At 48.2% G+C, this 17,801-nt stretch overlaps 1 protein-coding gene across 1 annotated transcript in view; it reads left to right on the forward strand.

Annotated features, from left to right (window-relative positions):
• The first annotated feature begins 843 nt into the window (after nt 1–843).
• SUGT1 (SGT1 homolog, MIS12 kinetochore complex assembly cochaperone) overlaps nt 844–17,801 on the forward strand; it is a 104,405-nt gene continuing 87,447 nt past the window's right edge. Inside the window, exon 1 of the mRNA XM_069970585.1 lies at nt 844–862. The gene's annotated coding sequence lies outside the window, so the exon portion shown is untranslated. The remainder of the gene's footprint in view (nt 863–17,801) is intronic.

Consider the following 17,801-nt stretch of genomic DNA (forward strand, 5'->3'; position numbering starts at 1 on the left):
CAAACAAAAGTTAAACTTATCAGTCCCTTGACAACAAGCTGTCAACAATTTGAGGAAATGAGCAGCATATCAGCAGAAAGAGGCAAGTTTGCTAAATAAACGTATTTGCCAAAGTATTTAACTCTATAAGTCCCACAAGTATAACTGTATTAGATGATACTGAGTTAGGCTATGTTCACACAACACTTTTTTTTAGTTCTGTTTAAAATGACGTCCCTCATTTTGAGTCTAAAATGCCGGGCGTCATTTAGCTGTCTGGCCTCCCCTCAGTCCAATGACGGCTTTTGGTACATTATTCTAGTTTGGGGTTACTAATTGGCCTTTGGAGTAAATCGAAGTAGAATAAGTGGTAGACTCGACACTGCAATATGCAGTGTGCCTTAGATATTTATTTGGTGAACAATAGTGTTCTATATATAGTAAAAGACAAAAAAAATTAATAGCGACCATACATATAGTACAGCAATATAGAAGATATGTAGGTGGGTGTATGTCCTCGGTACGACAAACTATTACACCCTGCCTTACTCTAAGGAGCCGCTTGGATTGAGCGTCCCCAGTGCCAAGCGGAAGACTTTCCCTGTTATTAGATAGAGGGGACAGTCCTATGGTAGGAGTAGTGTCGTCACCTCTAGGTATCAGGAAAGTCAGAGGGTAAAATGCTTGATAGTCAAAATACAAAGTTATACAGTATGCCCTTAGAGGTTGACTGATAGAAGGGCTAATGTTTGGAACGGTGATCTGTTATTTCCACAAGTCATCCGACGCGTTTCCCCCTTTGTTCCTGGTATAGATGTCTGGGTTCATCAGGGACGTACGTGGATAATCAGCCGTGTAGTACTTGATCAAAGGATCTGGTAAGGTAAGTGCAATAATCTGTCAGTGTTTGAAAGAATTGTCACCTGAAGGGCGCTTATCTTGTGATGTTGGTGTGTTACCTCTTGGATGGGTCAACCCAGTGTGAAGGTTGTAGCAGGCAAACCTAGGCTTTTGTTGTGGATGAGGGTTTGAACCCGATATTGGCATAAATGAGCGCAGGTAAGTTGGCTGCTCTGGAAGGTATCCTGTAGTATCTAAGTGTCAGGACTGGCAGGCGTAGACAAGACAAGAGACAGTGACCCTAGATCTGAACCCACCCACTGTCACCTGCCTACTTGCCTCGGTCGACCCTAAACGGTCGCGGACAACCACGGAGTCGGTCCCTACACTGCGTAGGTGAATACACAAAACGTAGACAGACAAACAAAACACAATAGAGGATAGTCAACTAGCAGGGTCAAAACCAAACAGACAACGCAGTACAAAATCAGAAGGAGAGCGGATAGTCAAATGTCAAGCAAGAGGTCAGAACACGGGCAGAGCAATAGCAAGGGGATTAGGACAGGGAACGCTGGGAAAGGAGTAGGGGAGCTGGGACTAGTGACAACTAATAGCCAGCGGGGAACTGAGGATCTGACTGCTTTTTATCCAGGGTAAGAGCTTAGGTCCAGCAGCTTGGAGCAGCCCTGATTCCAGCACCAAGCTCAGCTGAACAGACCTAGCAGTGCAGTAACCCCTGCACTGCCAGAAGTCTCACAGGCAAGGCAGGTGTGGCTGAAGTAAAACACAGTTCAGACACAATTCCTATGCAAACACAGACAAAAATTCAGCGCTTCCTCGGCCGCCTGGCACAGACCGAGGAGCGCAAAGTCACATTCCTAACAGTACCCCCCCTCTTATGAGGGGCCTCCGGACCCTCTTTCAAAGGACTCGGCTTAGAGGGATTGCGAGCATGGAACTGGCGTATGAGACGAGGAGCATGAATATCTTTGCTCGCCACCCAAGTTCGCTCTTCTGGGCCGAACCCCTTCCAATGGATGAGGTATTGGACAGAGTTCTGCACCCGACGAGAGTCCAGAATCTTTTCCACTTCAAACTCAAGATCCCCCTGAACGACCAGAGGGGCAGGGGGAGTAGATGGCAACACTGGAGTAACATACATCTTTAATAAAGATTTGTGAAACACATTATGAATGCGCATGGTTCTTGGCAGTTGTAACCTGAAAGAAACAGGGTTAATGATTTCAGTAATGGCATATGGACCAATATATTTAGGTGCTAGCTTTCCGGACGGAACCCTAAGCTTCAAGTTTTTGGTGGAAAGCCACACTTTGTCACCCACACAATACTCTGGGCCAGATATGCGTCTTTTGTTGGCTTGTCTTTTAGAAGATTCTTGGGCTTTAACCAAGCTCTCAAGAGCTCGAGCCCAGACTGTGCACAGTCTACTATAGGTCTTTTCAGCGGACGGGTTAACAGATTCAGAAGCATGCGCAGATGAATACCTTGGATGAAAACCATAATTACAGAAAAACGGCGACATTTTGATAGATTGATTTTCCCTATTATTGAGGGCAAATTCTGCCAAGGACAAATACTCCTTCCATTTGTCCTGGGCACCAGAAACAAAGCATCTGAGAAATTGTTCCAATGACTGGTTCACTCTTTCAGTTTGCCCATTGCTCTGAGGGTGAAAGGCAGATGAAAATGATAATAAAGTGCCCAATCGACCACAGAACTCCCTCCAGAACTTAGACACAAACTGCACCCCTCTATCAGATACAATGTTCTCTGGCACCCCATGTAGCCGTAGAATATGATTGATAAACAAAGATGCTAAAGTACGTGAATTAGGAAGTTTCTTAAGGGGAATGAGATGGCACATTTTGGAGAATCTATCAACAACAACCCAGATGACAGTCTTTCCTTTTGATGGCAGCAAGTCAGTGATGAAGTCCATTGAAAGGTGAGTCCAAGGTCTCTCAGGTAAAGGTAGAGGATGTAAAAGACCTTCGGGTAATCTGCGAGGGACCTTGGACCTGGCACAGACCTCACAGGCCTCAACAAACAGTTTAACATCTCTGGCCCAAGTAGGCCACCAATAACAACGTGAGAGCAAATACTTTGTGCCAGCAATGCCCGGGTGACCTGCTAATACAGAACAATGGGTCTCTTCAAGAACCCTGAGTCCAAGATTAGGAGGTACAAAGAGTTTCCCATCTGGAGTATTCCTGGGTGCTAGGGACTGTGAGTTTACCACCTGAGCAGCAAGTTCAGGTTGGAGAGTGGCAATGACCACTCCTGGTGTTAAAATAGTCTCAGGTTCTTCCCTGGGGGCACTGCTGACATCAAAGCTGCGAGACAGGGCATCAGCTCGGACATTTTTAGAACCAGGACGAAAGGTAATCTCAAAATTAAACCGGGTAAAGAATAATGCCCACCTGGCTTGCCGGGGGGTAAGGCGTTTAGCCTTGTCCAGGTATAATAGGTTCTTATGGTCAGTTAAAACCTTAATCTTATGCTTAGCCCCTTCAAGAAAATGTCTCCATTCATCAAAGGCCCACTTAATGGCCAGTAGTTCTCTGTTGCCGATATCATAATTACACTCTGTTTTAGAGAATTTTCTTGAAAAGTAGGCTACAGGGCTTAAGTTAGTCAGTGTCACAGGACCCTGTGAGAGAACTGCTCCAACCCCTACCTCCGAAGCATCCACCTCAATGATAAATGGTTGCTCAGGATCAGGCTGAATAAGGATTGGAGCTTCAGAGAAACACCTCTTCAACTGTCCAAATGCCTGTACGGCTTCGGGGCTCCAGTTCACCAGATCTGCCCCTTTTCTGGTCAAATCAGTTAATGGTTTAGCAATGACAGAGAACCCCTTAATAAATTTTCTATAGTAATTGGCAAACCCCAAAAACCGTTGCAGGGCCTTGAGGTTAGTTGGGCGTTCCCATTTCTCAATAGCGGTCACTTTAAGGGGGTCCATACAAAAAGAGTTAGGGGTGATAATATAACCAAGAAAAGAGACTTTCTGGATCCCGAACTGGCACTTGGACAATTTAGCGTAGAGGTGATTCTGTCGGAGTAACTCCAATACCTTACGGACATGACAAACATGAGAGGACCAATCTGGTGAAAAAATTAAGATGTCGTCCAGGTATACTACCAGAAACTGACCAAGATATTTACGAAAGACATCATTTACAAAGTGCTGAAAAACTGCCGGCGCGTTACTTAACCCAAAGGGCATGACTAGGTATTCAAAATGCCCTTCAGGGGTATTGAAGGCAGTTTTCCATTCATCCCCTTCTCTTATTCGAATCAGATTGTAGGCCCCACGAAGATCAATCTTGGAGAACCACTGAGCACCCACAATCTGATTAAACAGATCCGGAATAAGAGGAAGGGGGTGCTGATTCTTAATGGTGATCTTATTAAGTTCACGGTAATCTATGCAGGGTCTAAGTCCACCATCTTTCTTCCCCACAAAAAAGAAACCAGCACCTAACGGAGAGCAAGAGGGACGAATATGACCTTTGCGAAGACTATCCTGGATGTATTCTCGCATGGCCTCCCTCTCGGGTCTGGACAAATTAAAAATTCTCCCCTTAGGATATTTGGACCCTGGAATCAAATCAATAGCACAATCGTACGGACGGTGCGGTGGCAGAACTTCCACAGATTTTTCATCAAACACATCAGCAAAGTCAGCTACAAACTCAGGAATCTCTCCCTCCATAGTAGAGCAGTCTGTGACATTTAATGCAATACAGTGAGAAGAACACTTAGAACCCCATTTAATCAACTCCTTAGTGGACCAATCAAATACAGGATTATGTTGTTCCAACCAGGGCAAACCCAAAATTATGTCAGAAGACAAGTTATCCATGACCAGAAAATCAAGAATCTCCTTGTGTACTGACCCAACCTGCACCTCCATAGAAGGAGTAATGTACCTGACTTTACCCTGGGCCAGGGGTGTAAAATCAGCACCAGTAATAGTCAACGGACATCTAAGCTGAAGCGGGCATATTCCCAGAGCTGACCAGAATGCAGAATTAATGAAGTTGGCCGAGGCCCCCGAATCCACATGAGCGTAACCAGAAACAGATTTGTCTCCCAAAAACAAAGAAATAGGCAACATTAATTTGTTTTTCTTTTCAAGAGGTACCTGGGCACCTGAGTGACCCCCTCGATCGTCACTCAGGCGCTGGAGTTTTTCCGGAGGTGGTTCTGGTTTGGAGGTACATTCCCTCACCCGGTGTCCGGCCTTTCCACAGTACAAGCAGAGATTATGTTGTAGGCGGTAAGCCCGTCTAATCTTGGCATCCGCAACCCCGAGTTGCATGGGTTCATCTTACAATCGGGGAAAAGAAGGACTTAACTTAGGAGTAGAAACAGCAGAGGACAGGGTTTTAGAAGATTCAGGGGTGTCTTTCTCTCTGCGTCTGTCTCTGAGTCGTCTGTCCACCCGTATGGCTAATGTCATGGTCCCCTCTAAAGTATCAGGGGTAGGGTACACTACCAATAGATCTTTAAGCTGATCCGACAACCCCATCCGGAACTGGCAACGCAGAGCTGGATCGTTCCAGCCGGATGGTACACACCACTGCCGGAACTCAGCACAATATTCTTCTACAGGTCTCTTACCCTGTCTCAGAGAAGTAAGCTGATGCTCTGCTACTGCCGCCTGGTCTGGGTCATCATATAATAGCCCTAGGGCAGCAAAAAATTGATTCACGGAGGTCAACTCCATGGATCCAGGGGACAATGAAAAAGCCCACTCCTGAGGAGGACCCTGCAAGAGGGACATAATAATGCCCACCCTTTGGTCCTCGCCCCCAGAGGAGCAGGGGCGCAAACGAAAAAACAACTTACACCCCTCTCTAAATGTTCGGAAACTCCTCCTGTCTCCCTTAAACTTTTCAGGGAGCTGCACAGGAGGTTCCAGAGGTAGAGGGGTGGTCATGGTCACCTGTCGTGGTGCAGTCTCTTGCTCCTGGACGCGCTCAGCAAGGTTCTGAACCAGCGTGTTCAGACCTTGCATCTGGTTAACCAGAGCCTCCATGGCGTCCATGATGCAAGGTGACTGCAAAAAAAAATTTATTTTTTTTTTTTTATAAGGCTGGCTATTCTGTCAGGACTGGCAGGCGTAGACAAGACAAGAGACAGTGACCCTAGATCTGAACCCACCCACTGTCACCTGCCTACTTGCCTCGGTCGACCCTAAACGGTCGCGGACAACCACGGAGTCGGTCCCTACACTGCGTAGGTGAATACACAAAACGTAGACAGACAAACAAAACACAATAGAGGATAGTCAACTAGCAGGGTCAAAACCAAACAGACAACGCAGTACAAAATCAGAAGGAGAGCGGATAGTCAAATGTCAAGCAAGAGGTCAGAACACGGGCAGAGCAATAGCAAGGGGATTAGGACAGGGAACGCTGGGAAAGGAGTAGGGGAGCTGGGACTAGTGACAACTAATAGCCAGCGGGGAACTGAGGATCTGACTGCTTTTTATCCAGGGTAAGAGCTTAGGTCCAGCAGCTGATTGGAGCAGCCCTGATTCCAGCACCAAGCTCAGCTGAACAGACCTAGCAGTGCAGTAACCCCTGCACTGCCAGAAGTCTCACAGGCAAGGCAGGTGTGGCTGAAGTAAAACACAGTTCAGACACAATTCCTATGCAAACACAGACAAAAATTCAGCGCTTCCTCGGCCGCCTGGCACAGACCGAGGAGCGCAAAGTCACATTCCTAACACTAAGGTTCTAGCCTACAGGCAGTAATATATTGGTAAGTTATATCTCCAAATATTAAAAAAAATAGACAGATGATTATAAAGATAAATAGCGATACCTGGAGTGTGTACTCTTAGGGGGACATTTATTAAGCCCGGCGTTTTTTACGCCGGACTTATAAATGTCCCCGCATCTCCGGCGCTACGTAGATTTATGTAGAGGCGGATTGCCTCTACATAAATCCCGTGCGTGTCGGTGCGCACAGCCGAAAACCTACGCCACCTGAAAGGTGGAGTAGGTTTTCGGCGTATTTTTTAGTTGAAAAAATGATAAATCGCGCGGACTCTGAGTCCGCGCCCCCCGTTCCGCCCCATGCACACCCCCTCCCCGCCCCCCTGGCGTAAAGTTCCGATATGCAAATATTTTATTCGCAAATCGGCCACTTGCGCATAAAATCATTCGCATATCGGCACTTTACGCCAAAATTAAACAGTATGCTGGATGATGCATGTCCCCCTTAGTGTTTCCTCAAGATGGAGGTGCACATGGGTGATAGGCAAAAAACCATTCCTCCGGTGTAGCAATCCACACGGCGGATATGCGTCTGGCTGCCGTGCCGTCCGGCGTGTTTATTTATGCACGGTGGTGAGTGCGGGCAGCGTGAGCGGCATGATGTCAGCACGCCGCCGTCCGCATAGTGCGCGCATGCACGGAGTGGTGACTGGAGGATTGTTGCCCATAGAGCTAGTGTGCCCTTAGGTGGTCATGTGATCGGCTGACCTGCGCATACGCAGTGCAGTCGTTGAGGATATTTCCCCGTAGAGTGGGAATGCCCTACTAAGGCGCTGTGATAAAAACTACAATTTATTAGGTGCATAGCAATTTATATAAGTGTGACATAGCGGAGAACTAGTGTTATGTCAGTAAATCAGAATGAATATATATGCTTAATATCTATGTGTGAGTGGAGTAGAAGTAGACCCATGAGGTAATATTGTGTCAAGTAGGAAAACACACTAGAATGTACACTCACCGGCCACTTTATTAGGTACACCTGTCCAACTGCACGTTACCACTTAATTTCTAATCAGCCAATCACATGGCGGCAACTCATTTAGTGCATAGTGCATTTAGGCATGTAGACATGGTCAAGACAATCTCCTGCAGTTCAAACCGAGCATCAGTATGGGGAAGAAAGGTGATTTGAGGGCCTTTGAACGTGGCATGGTTGTTGGTGCCAGAAGGGCTTGTCTGAGTATTTCAGAAACTGCTGATCTACTGGGATTTTCACGCACAATCATCTCTAGGGTTTACAGAGAATGGTCCGAAAAAGAAAAAACATCCAGTGAGCGGCAGTTCTGTGGGCGGAAATGCCTTGTTGATGCCAGAGGTCAGAGGAGAATTGGCAGACTGGTTCAAGCTGATAGAAAGGCAACAGTGACTCAAATAGCCAACCGTTACAACCAAGGTAGGCAGAAGAGAATCTCTGAACGCACAGTACCTCCAACTTTGAGGCAGATGGGCTACAGCTGCAGAAGACCACACCGGGTGTCACTCCTTTCAGCTAAGAACAGGAAACTGAGGCTACAATTTGCACAAGCTCATCGAAATTGGACAGTAGAAGATTGGAAAAACGTTGCCTGGTCTGATGAGTCTCGATTTCTGCTGCGACATTCGGATGGTAGGGTCAAAATTTGGCGTCAACAACATGAAAGCATGGATCCATCCTGCCTTGTATCAACGGTTCAGGCTGGTGGTGGTGGTGTCATGGTGTGGGGAATATTTTCTTGGCACTCTTTGGGCCCCTTGGTACCAATTGAGCATCGTTGCAATGCCACAGCCTACCTGAGTATTGTTGCTGACCATGTCCATCCCTTTATGACCACAATGTACCCAACATCTGATAGCTACTTTCAGCAGGATAATGCGCCATGTCATAAAGCTAGAATCATCTCAGACTGGTTGCTTGAACATGACAATAAGTTCACTGTACTCAAATGGCCTCCACAGTCACCAGATCTCAATCCAATAGAGCATCTTTGGGATGTGGTGGAACGGGAGATTCGCATCATGGATGTGCAGCCGACAAATCTGCGGCAACTGTGTGATGCCATCATGTCAATATGGACCAAAATCTCTGAGGAATGCTTCCAGCACCTTGTTGTATCTATGCCACGAAGAATTGAGGCAGTTCTGAAGGCAAAAGGGGGTCCAACCCGTTACTAGCATGGTGTACCTAATAAAGTGGCCGGTGAGTGTGTATATATAGGACGATATACAGATAAACGGAAAGATAAAGTGATAGTCTGAGAAGACAATAATTATGGTGTAGATGATAATTGGCCTTTGGGTTTAATTGAAAAGTCAATTGAATTTAATCGCAAAAACTGTGAAAGGACGGTGAAAAAGGAAAAACTGCGTGTGAACAACAAAAAAATAACATCCGCTGTTTGAAAAAGACGACCGAAAATAATTGACATGATCTTTATTTTGACGTCCGCGCAGACGTCCGTTATTTAATACATTGTGTGCCCTGGACGTCCGTCATCCCACTGACTTCAATGCATTGCATTGAAGTCAATTAAATTGCGGCAAAAATGGACGTCTTTTTAAAAAGCAAAAGCAGCCACCTTTTGACATTGTGTGAACATAGCCTCACTGTACCTGCACAAGATATTGCTGTGGCCTCTTTATGACATCAGCCACGGGGGGGGCAAATCATTCTGCTGGGCCAGGTATGGCAATAAAGGGGTTATCGAGCTTAGAAAAATATGTCCGCTTTCCTCCAGAAACAGTAGCACTCCTGTCCCCAGTTTGGATGTGGGGTTTTGCAGCTCAGTTCTATTTAAGTGAATAGAGCTGAATTGCCATCAGTGGCGGATTATAATGTGGGCGGTTTGGGCGGCCGCCCGAGGCTCCATGGGGGCCCGCGCCATGCCGCCCACATTATAATCCGCCACTGACTCTCCTGTACTGTCCCCGGCTGATGCGCGGCTGCCGGGGGTGTCCCGTCCTATCCCCGGCAGCGCGCGCATCAGAGAGCTCCCCGTGCGCCTGTGGCTGTGACTTCCGGCGCACGGGGAGCTCTCTGATGCGCGCGCTGCCGGGGATAGGATGGGACACCCCCGGCAGCCGCACATCAGCCGGAGGCTGCAGAAGGAGAGAGGCTCGACGGGGGAATGGACGGCAGGTGAGTTGTTTTTTTTTTTTTTTTTTGTGTGTTATCTGCTGGGGGGGGAGGGGAAAGGGGGACCAGCTATAAGGGAGGGGAAAGGGGGACCAGCTATAAAGGGGGGGAAAGGGAGACCAGCTATAAGGGGGAGGGGAAGGGGGACCAGCTATAAGGGCGGGGGGAGGGGGACAAGCTATAAGGGGGGGGGAGGGGGACAGCTATAAGGGGGGGGGAAAGGGGGACCATCTATAAGGAGGGAAGAGGAGGACCATCTATAAGGAGAGAAGAGTGGGACCATCTATAAGGGGGGGAGAGAGTGACCATCTATAAGAGGGGGACCATCTATAAGGGGGGAAAAGGGGGACCATCTCCTATAGTATTAGCACCCTCCTCACCTGACATCCTCTGTGCTGCTGTGACGTCCCCTACAAGATCAGCACCCTCCTCTCCTGACATCCTCTGTGCTGCTGGGACCCTGCGACCTCCCCTATAAGATCAGCCCCCTCCTCTCCTGACATCCTCTGTGCTGCTGGGACCTCCCCTATAAGATCAGCACCCTCCTCTCTTGACATCCTGTGCTGCTGTGACCTCCCCTATAAGATCAGCACCCTCCTCTCCTGACATCCTCTGTGCTGCTGTGACCTCCCCTATAAGATCAGCACCCTCCTCTCCTGACATCCTCTGTGCTGCTGGGACCTCTCCTATAAGATCAGCACCCTCCTCTCTTGACATCCTGTACTGCTGTGACCTCCCCTATAAGAGCAGCACCCTCCTCTCCTGACATCCTATGTGCTGCTGGGACCTCTCCTATAAGATCAGCACCCTCCTCTCCTGACATCCTCTGTGCTGCTGTGACCTCCCCTTCAAGATCAGCACCAGGGGCGTAACTACCACTATAGCAGCCATAGCGGCTGCTAAGGGGTCTGCCGCATCAGGGGGCCCTATGGCCTGCTCCTGCAATACACTGGGCCCCCTGAGCCGTCATCATTTGCAGCACCAGGTGGCCCTGCTGGTCTCCTGGGTTTTGCAAATGTCCCTTTAACTGCAAGCACTCCTGACCAGAGCTAGCAGTTATGTAATTATGACTTCACTTGACCGTTTAGTGGTCAGTCGGGGGTGGGGGGGCCCAATCAAAAGTTTGCTATGGGCCCCAGCCATTTCTAGTTACGCCCCTGATCAGCACCCTCCTCTCCTGACATCCTGTGCTGCTGTGACCTCCCCTATAAGATCAGCACCCTCCTCTCCTGACATCCTCTGTGCTGCTGGGACTCTGTGACCTCCCCTATAAGATCAGCACCCTCCTTTCCTGACATCCTCTGTGCTGCTGGGACCCTGCGACCTCCCATATAAGATCAGCCCCCTCCTCTCCTGACATCCTCTGTGCTGCTGGGACCTCTCCTATAAGATCAGCACCCTCCTCTCCTGACATCCTGTGCTGCTGTGACCTCCCCTATAAGATCAGCACCCTCCTCTCCTGACATCCGCTGTGCTGCTGTGACCTCCCCTATAAGATCAGCACCCTCCTCTCCTGACATCCTCCGTGCTGCTGGGACCTCTCCTATAAGATCAGCACCCTCCTCTCCTGACATCTTGTACTGCTGTGACCTCCCCTATAAGATCAGCACCCTCCTCTCCTGACATCCTCTGTGCTGCTGGGACCTCTCCTATAAGATCAGCACCCTCCTCTCCTGACATCCTGTGCTGCTGTGACCTCCCCTATAAGATCAGCACCCTCCTGACATCCTCTGTGCTGCTGTGACCTCCCCTATAAGATCAGCACCCTCCTCTCCTGACATCTTGTACTGCTGTGACCTCCCCTATAAGATCAGCACCCTCCTCTCCTGACATCCTCTGTGCTGCTGGGACCTCTCCTATAAGATCAGCACCCTCCTCTCCTGACATCCTCTGTGCTGCTGTGACCTTCCCTATAAGATCAGCACCCTCCTCTCCTGACATCCTCTTTGCAGCAAGAGACCAAACATTATGTTTATTGGGGCCAGCAGGGAGGGGAGGCAGGCAGTGTTTATTGGGGACAGCATGGGGGGGGGGGGGGCGGGGGCAGTAGTGGATTATAATGTGGGCGGATTGACCGGGGGGGGGGGCCCAGGTTGGGTGGACAGCCCAGGGGCCCAGGGTACATTTAATCCGCCACTGATTGCCATACCAAAGACAACCTGAGGACAGGGGTGATGCTGTTTTTGCTAGAAAGTAGTTGTGCTTTTTCTAATCCTGGATAACCTCTTTAATTGTGAGTGGGGAGCAGTTGGGGCATTCTAATAAGCACACAAAAGGTCAAATCTCCTTATACCTACAGGGACAGAAGGACAGGTCAGAACAATTAAGCAATTAATCAGTGCATATAAATCACCCCCCAAGGAACAAAAATCATGATTGGTTTTCTGACTGTCATTGGTTTCCCTGTGTCCTGTGGGATACCGTCTCTGTCTTAGAGTGTCCGCAGGTTTCCTGCTGGCCTGGCACACAGCGGACCCTCCAAGAGGTGTCTTTGTGGAAGAGTCCATGTCCCATGATGATGAGTTTTGGTGCACTCCCCTCACTCCAGCATCTAAGTTGCTACTCAGCAACCCCTTGTGGATGATTGTATGCATTACATGTTGCTTATGTTCTTTCTTCTGTTATAAACAGAAAGCCAGTATAAAGCTAGTAGTGGTAAAAGGAAACCAAAAACACCGGGTTTGTGTACAGTGTTTGCTGCCTCCCCTTGATGATGTCACCCTAGATGTATATCGGAACTGTATCCTGTAGGATGCAGGATCAGAATTCCAGTGTGAGGTCAAGGAATTCAGTTTAGGAAGCTTTTCAAGAGGTCAATTATCTCCATAAGTCATCTGAAAACCACTTGCAGAGTCTCATGTTCTCCCCCAGCATGTTTTTCTGTCTTAGACTTGAACGTCAAGTTTCTAAATGATGATCCCCAGATTCTGACACTTTTTCCAATTCTAATCATCTGAGGGAATATTATCTGTTATGAAAATATAAAGGAGGAAACTTGCATGCACCCTGAGGTACAACAGAGCAAAGGAGCAGATTTTTGCACAAACCACATGGCTCTCTGAAGTGTTTTTATACTGTAACCACATCAGCCTGTAAGGCAGCTATTGCATCAGTGCCAGTCAGCCATGCCCTTAGAGTTTGGCTAAGCCATTTAACTGGAGACCTCCAAGATGGGGTTCCCGGGGAGGAGATCCTAAAAACCCTTCCTGACTTCCTGCTTGATGTCCTGAGGTTAAACTCTAAAATCTTATCCTTTTCTACTGCTGCCAGTAGAGCTCTCTAGCTTAACCCCTTCTGGACCGGGCTAATTTTCGTTACTGCGCTTTTGGTTTTTCCTCCTTGTGTATAGAAGGCCATAGCGCTTGCATTTTTTCACCTACAGACCCACATGAGCCCTTTTTTTTTTTTTGCACCACTAATTGTACTTTGCAGTGACTGTCTTAATTTTTGCATAAAGTACACTGTAAAACTAGAAATAAATTAAATGTGTGGTGAAATTTAAAAAACAAACAAACATTTTTTTTCAATTTGGGGAGGTTGTGTGTTTACGCCCTTTGCCCTGGGGTAAAACTGACTTGTTATATATATTCCTCAAGTTGTTACAATTATAACGATATGTAACTTGTATAACTTTTATTTTATTTGATGGCTTTTAAAAAATTAAAACCTTTTTTAAAAAATAAATATTCCTTAAAATCGCTCTATTTCCAGTGAGGTGTCATTTTTTGCCCCATTATCTGTCTTTTTTATTGGTACCTTGATTGCGCAAATGCGACTTTTTGATCGCTTTTTATTACAATTTTTCTGGATTTGATGCGACCAAAAATGCGCAATTTTGCACTTTGGAATTTTTTGCGCTTACGCGGTTTACCGTGAGAGATCAAGAATGAAATTAATAGTTCGGGCGATACCAAATATGTTTATTTATTTTTATTTATAAAGTGGGGAAAGGGGGGTGATTCAAACTTTTATTAGGGGAGGGGATTTTTTTAATTAATAATTTTTTTTTTTTTTTTTTACTCACATACTAGAAGTCCCCCTGAGGGACTTCGAGTATAACAACACTTATCTTTTACTGAGAGCTATGCAGTATAGATATACTGCACAGATCAATGAGATAGGCATTCTATTGCTTTCGGCTGTAGGAAAGCCAGGATCAGTGCCATTAGGGTGCAGACACCGGCCGGGTGAGGATGCAGGGATTGCTCCTCTGCGACCACGTTTGACAGCTGCATTTAAAAGGCTAATTAGCGAGCATGGCGATCAGACCGTGCCCGCAAATTGCCTTGGTCCCGCGACCCCTCTCTGAACCCCTCCACCCGCATGAGGACGTATAGTGATCTTGGCTTCCAAGAACCATTTCTCTTCTCTGCTATTCCACGTGGACATTTTTTAGGTCCATAGTTGATGTTGGTCCTTGAAGGCCTCAGCAACATCAAAAGCATCTCTAACTGCTCCCTGGTAACTGCTAACTGGCCAGGCTGTTTCAGTTTGCTACAATTTGCCATAAGATCTCCTCAGATGCCTGGTTTCAAACCATAGTCCAAACTACTTCTTCACTATTCCAAGCAAGCCTCAGGCCCAGTGGCGGATTATAATATGGGCGGTTTGGGTGGCCGCCCGGGGCCACGCCGCCCACATTATAATCAGCCACTGACTCTCTGATGTGCGTCTGCCAGGGGTGTCCCGTCCTATCCCCGGCAGCGCGAGCATCAGAGAGCTCCCCGTGCACCTGTGGCTGTGAATTCCGACGCACGGGGAGCTCTCTGATGCACGCTGCCGGGGATAGGACAGGGGGACCAGCTATAAGGGGGGGGGGGAAGGGGGACCAGCTATAAGGGGGGAGAGAGGGGGACCAGCTAAAAGGGGGGAAGGGCGACCATCTATAAGGGGAGGGAAAGGGGGACCAGCTATAAGGGGGGGGGGGGGGAAGGGGGACCAGCTATAACGGGGGGTGACCATCTATAACGGGAGGGGGACCAGCTATAAGGGGGGGAAGAGGGGGAACAGCTATAAGGGGGGGGAAGAGGGGGGACCATCTATAAGGAGGGGAAGAGGGGGAACAGCTATAAGGGGGGGGGAAGAGGGGGGACCATCTATAAGGGGGGGGGAAGAGGGGGACCATCTATAAGGAGGAAAGAGGGGGACCATCTATAAGGGGGGGGGAAGAGGGGAGACCATCTATGAGGGGAAGAGGGGGAACAGCTATAAGGGGGGGGAAGAGGGGGGACCATCTATAAGGGGGGGAAGAGGGGGACCATCTATAAGGAGGGAAGAGGGGGACCATCTATAAGGGGGGGGAAGAGGTGGTCCATCTATAAGGGGGGAAAAGGGGGACCATCTATAAGGAGGGAAGAGGGGGGACCATCTATAAGGGGGGGAAGAGGGTGACCATCTATAAGGGGGGAGAGGGGGACCATCTCCTATAGGATTAGCACCCTCCTCTCCTGACATCCTCTGTGCTGCTGTGACCTCCTCTATAAGATCAGCACCCTCCTCTCCTGACATCCTCTGTGCTGCTGTGACCTCCCCTATAAGATCAGCACCCTCCTCTCCTGACATCCTCTGTGCTGCTGGGACGCTGTGACTTCACCTATAAGATCAGCACCCTCCTTTCCTGACATCCTCTGTGCTGCTGGGACCCTGCGACCTCCCCTATAAGATCAGCACCCTCCTCTCCTGACATCCTCTGTGCTGCTGTGACCTCTCCTAAAAGATCAGCACCCTCCTCTCCTGACATCCTCTGTGCTGCTGTGACCTCCCATATAAGATCAGCCCCCTCCTCTCCTGACATCCTCTGTGCAGCAAGGGACCAAACATTATGTTTATTGGGGCCAGCAGGGAGGGGAGGCAGGCAGTGTTTATTGGGGACAGCATAGGGGGGTGGCAATAGTGGATTATAATGTGGGCGGGGGGGGAAGGGCCAGGTTGCGTGGACAGCCCGGGGCACAGGGTACATTTAATCCGCCGCTGCTCAGGCCTCTTCGATCTGATAGACTAAGGGTGGGTTCATACTGAGAAATTCTCGCGGATAATATCCGCAGAATTCCGTCAGCTCTCCGCGCACTTGGCCGCGGGCCTCCATAGACACCATTCTATGGGCCGGCGTATTCCGCTATCCGCCGAAAGAAGTGACACGTTACTTCTTTCGGCGGATAGCGGAATACGCCGGCCCATAGAATGGCGTCTATGGACCCGGCGGAAAGGCGCACGGCTGTGTGCGCGGAGGGCCAACGGAATTCCGTGGATATTATCCGCGAGAATTCCGTAGTGTGAACCCACCCTCATTCTGTCTGAGAGGCTTTGGGGTATATTCAAAAGTGTTTAACGGACCCAAAAAGTGATAAAGGCTGGTGAGAGACCTTAAAGGGGTTATCCAGCGCTACAAAAACATGGCCACTTTTCCCCCTACTGTTGTCTCCAGTTCAGGTGTTGTTTGCAATTAAGCTCCATTTACTTTAATGGAACTGAGTTTCAAAACCCCACCCAATCTGGAGACAAGAGAGGGGAAAAAGTGGCCATGTTTTTGTAGCACTGAATAACCCCTTTTCCCCCACTCTTGTCTCCAGATTGGGTGGGGTTTCAAACTCAGTTCCATTGAAGTAAATGGAGCTTAAAGGGGTTATCCAGCGCTACAAAAACATAGCCACTTTTCCCCCTACTGTTGTCTCCAGTTCAGGTGCAGTTTGCAATTAAGCTCCATTTACTTCAATGGAACTGAGTTTCAAAACCCCACCCAAACTGGAAACAGTAAGGGCTCGTTCACACAGAGCAAAAGCAGCCGAATTTCTGCGCTGAATCAGCGCTGAAATTTCAGCCGTTAAAATAGGTGCAGAGCTAATTTCCATTGTGTTGAATGGAAATTCTGCTCTGCAGTTCACACGGTGGAATATCCGCACTGAACTAATCTGCTTTTCGCCAGAAGAATGAACATGTTCATTCTTCCGCTAGCGGAAGCCTATACAAACTAATGGGGCTCTGATTTTCTGTTTCAGCGCGGAATACGCACGTATTCAGCGCGGAATACAAGCGGAAATTACTCGCTGAATCAGCGCGGAAATGGGGAAAAAAGGGGGGAGGAGGATTCTAGTATATATTCTGGTATAGTCTAGTTTACTCGCCAAATACTTGCTGAATTTCAGCGCTGAATGCATGCGGATTCAGCGCGGATTCCTCGAGTATTCCGCGCTGAATTTGTCAAGAGCTGATTACGAGCTGAACACTTTCCTAGCGGAATACGCAGGGATTCTGCTTACATTCTGCTTATATTCTGCTCGGAATTCAGCGTCAGTTGATTTCAGGCAGAAATATTTCCTCGCGTAATCCGCCCCTTTTGCTCTGTGTGAACGTAGCCTAAGGGGAAAGTGGCCATGTTTTCGTAGCGCTAGATAACCCCTTTAATTGCAAACCACACCTGAACTGGGGACAAGAGAGGGGGAAAAGTGGCCATGTTTTTGTAGCGCTGGATAACCCCTTTAATTGCAAACCACACCTGAACTGGAGACGAGAGGGGGAAAAGTGGCCATGTTTTTGTAGCGCTGGACGGCCCGTTTAAGGGAAATCTGTCACTATGTTTATCCTGCCTTAAATGAGGGCAGCATAAACTAGTGACAGAAATGCTGAACAGATTGGTGTACTACTTACATAATTTTTTTTCATCTGTTCTCCTAACATGTAGAATAGGATTCTTGCCACAACTACCAATCAGCAGCTGGTGGGCGGAGTTTCCTGCTTCTCATAAATATCCAGGACTACTGAGCTCACATAGGCGATACATCGTTCTGTTGAACTTTTCTGTTACTAGTTTATGCTACTCTTAGATAGAACAGCATAAACCTACCGACAGAGTCCCTTTAAGTTTCTACATGAATGTATTCTTCACAAAAGATAGTAATTATATGACAACCATCGACCTCAAAGATGCCTTCCTTCACATCCCCACTTTTCCATCACACCAAAGGTTTCTGAAAGTGCCAATCTACAGGGGGCAGTTCAACATTTCATTACCAGTTTACCTGCTTACCTTTTGACCTGTCATCATCATGCTCCTCACG

The sequence above is a fragment of the Dendropsophus ebraccatus genome, chromosome 5 (genome assembly GCF_027789765.1).
Source record: "Dendropsophus ebraccatus isolate aDenEbr1 chromosome 5, aDenEbr1.pat, whole genome shotgun sequence".
NCBI lineage: Eukaryota > Metazoa > Chordata > Amphibia > Anura > Hylidae > Dendropsophus > Dendropsophus ebraccatus.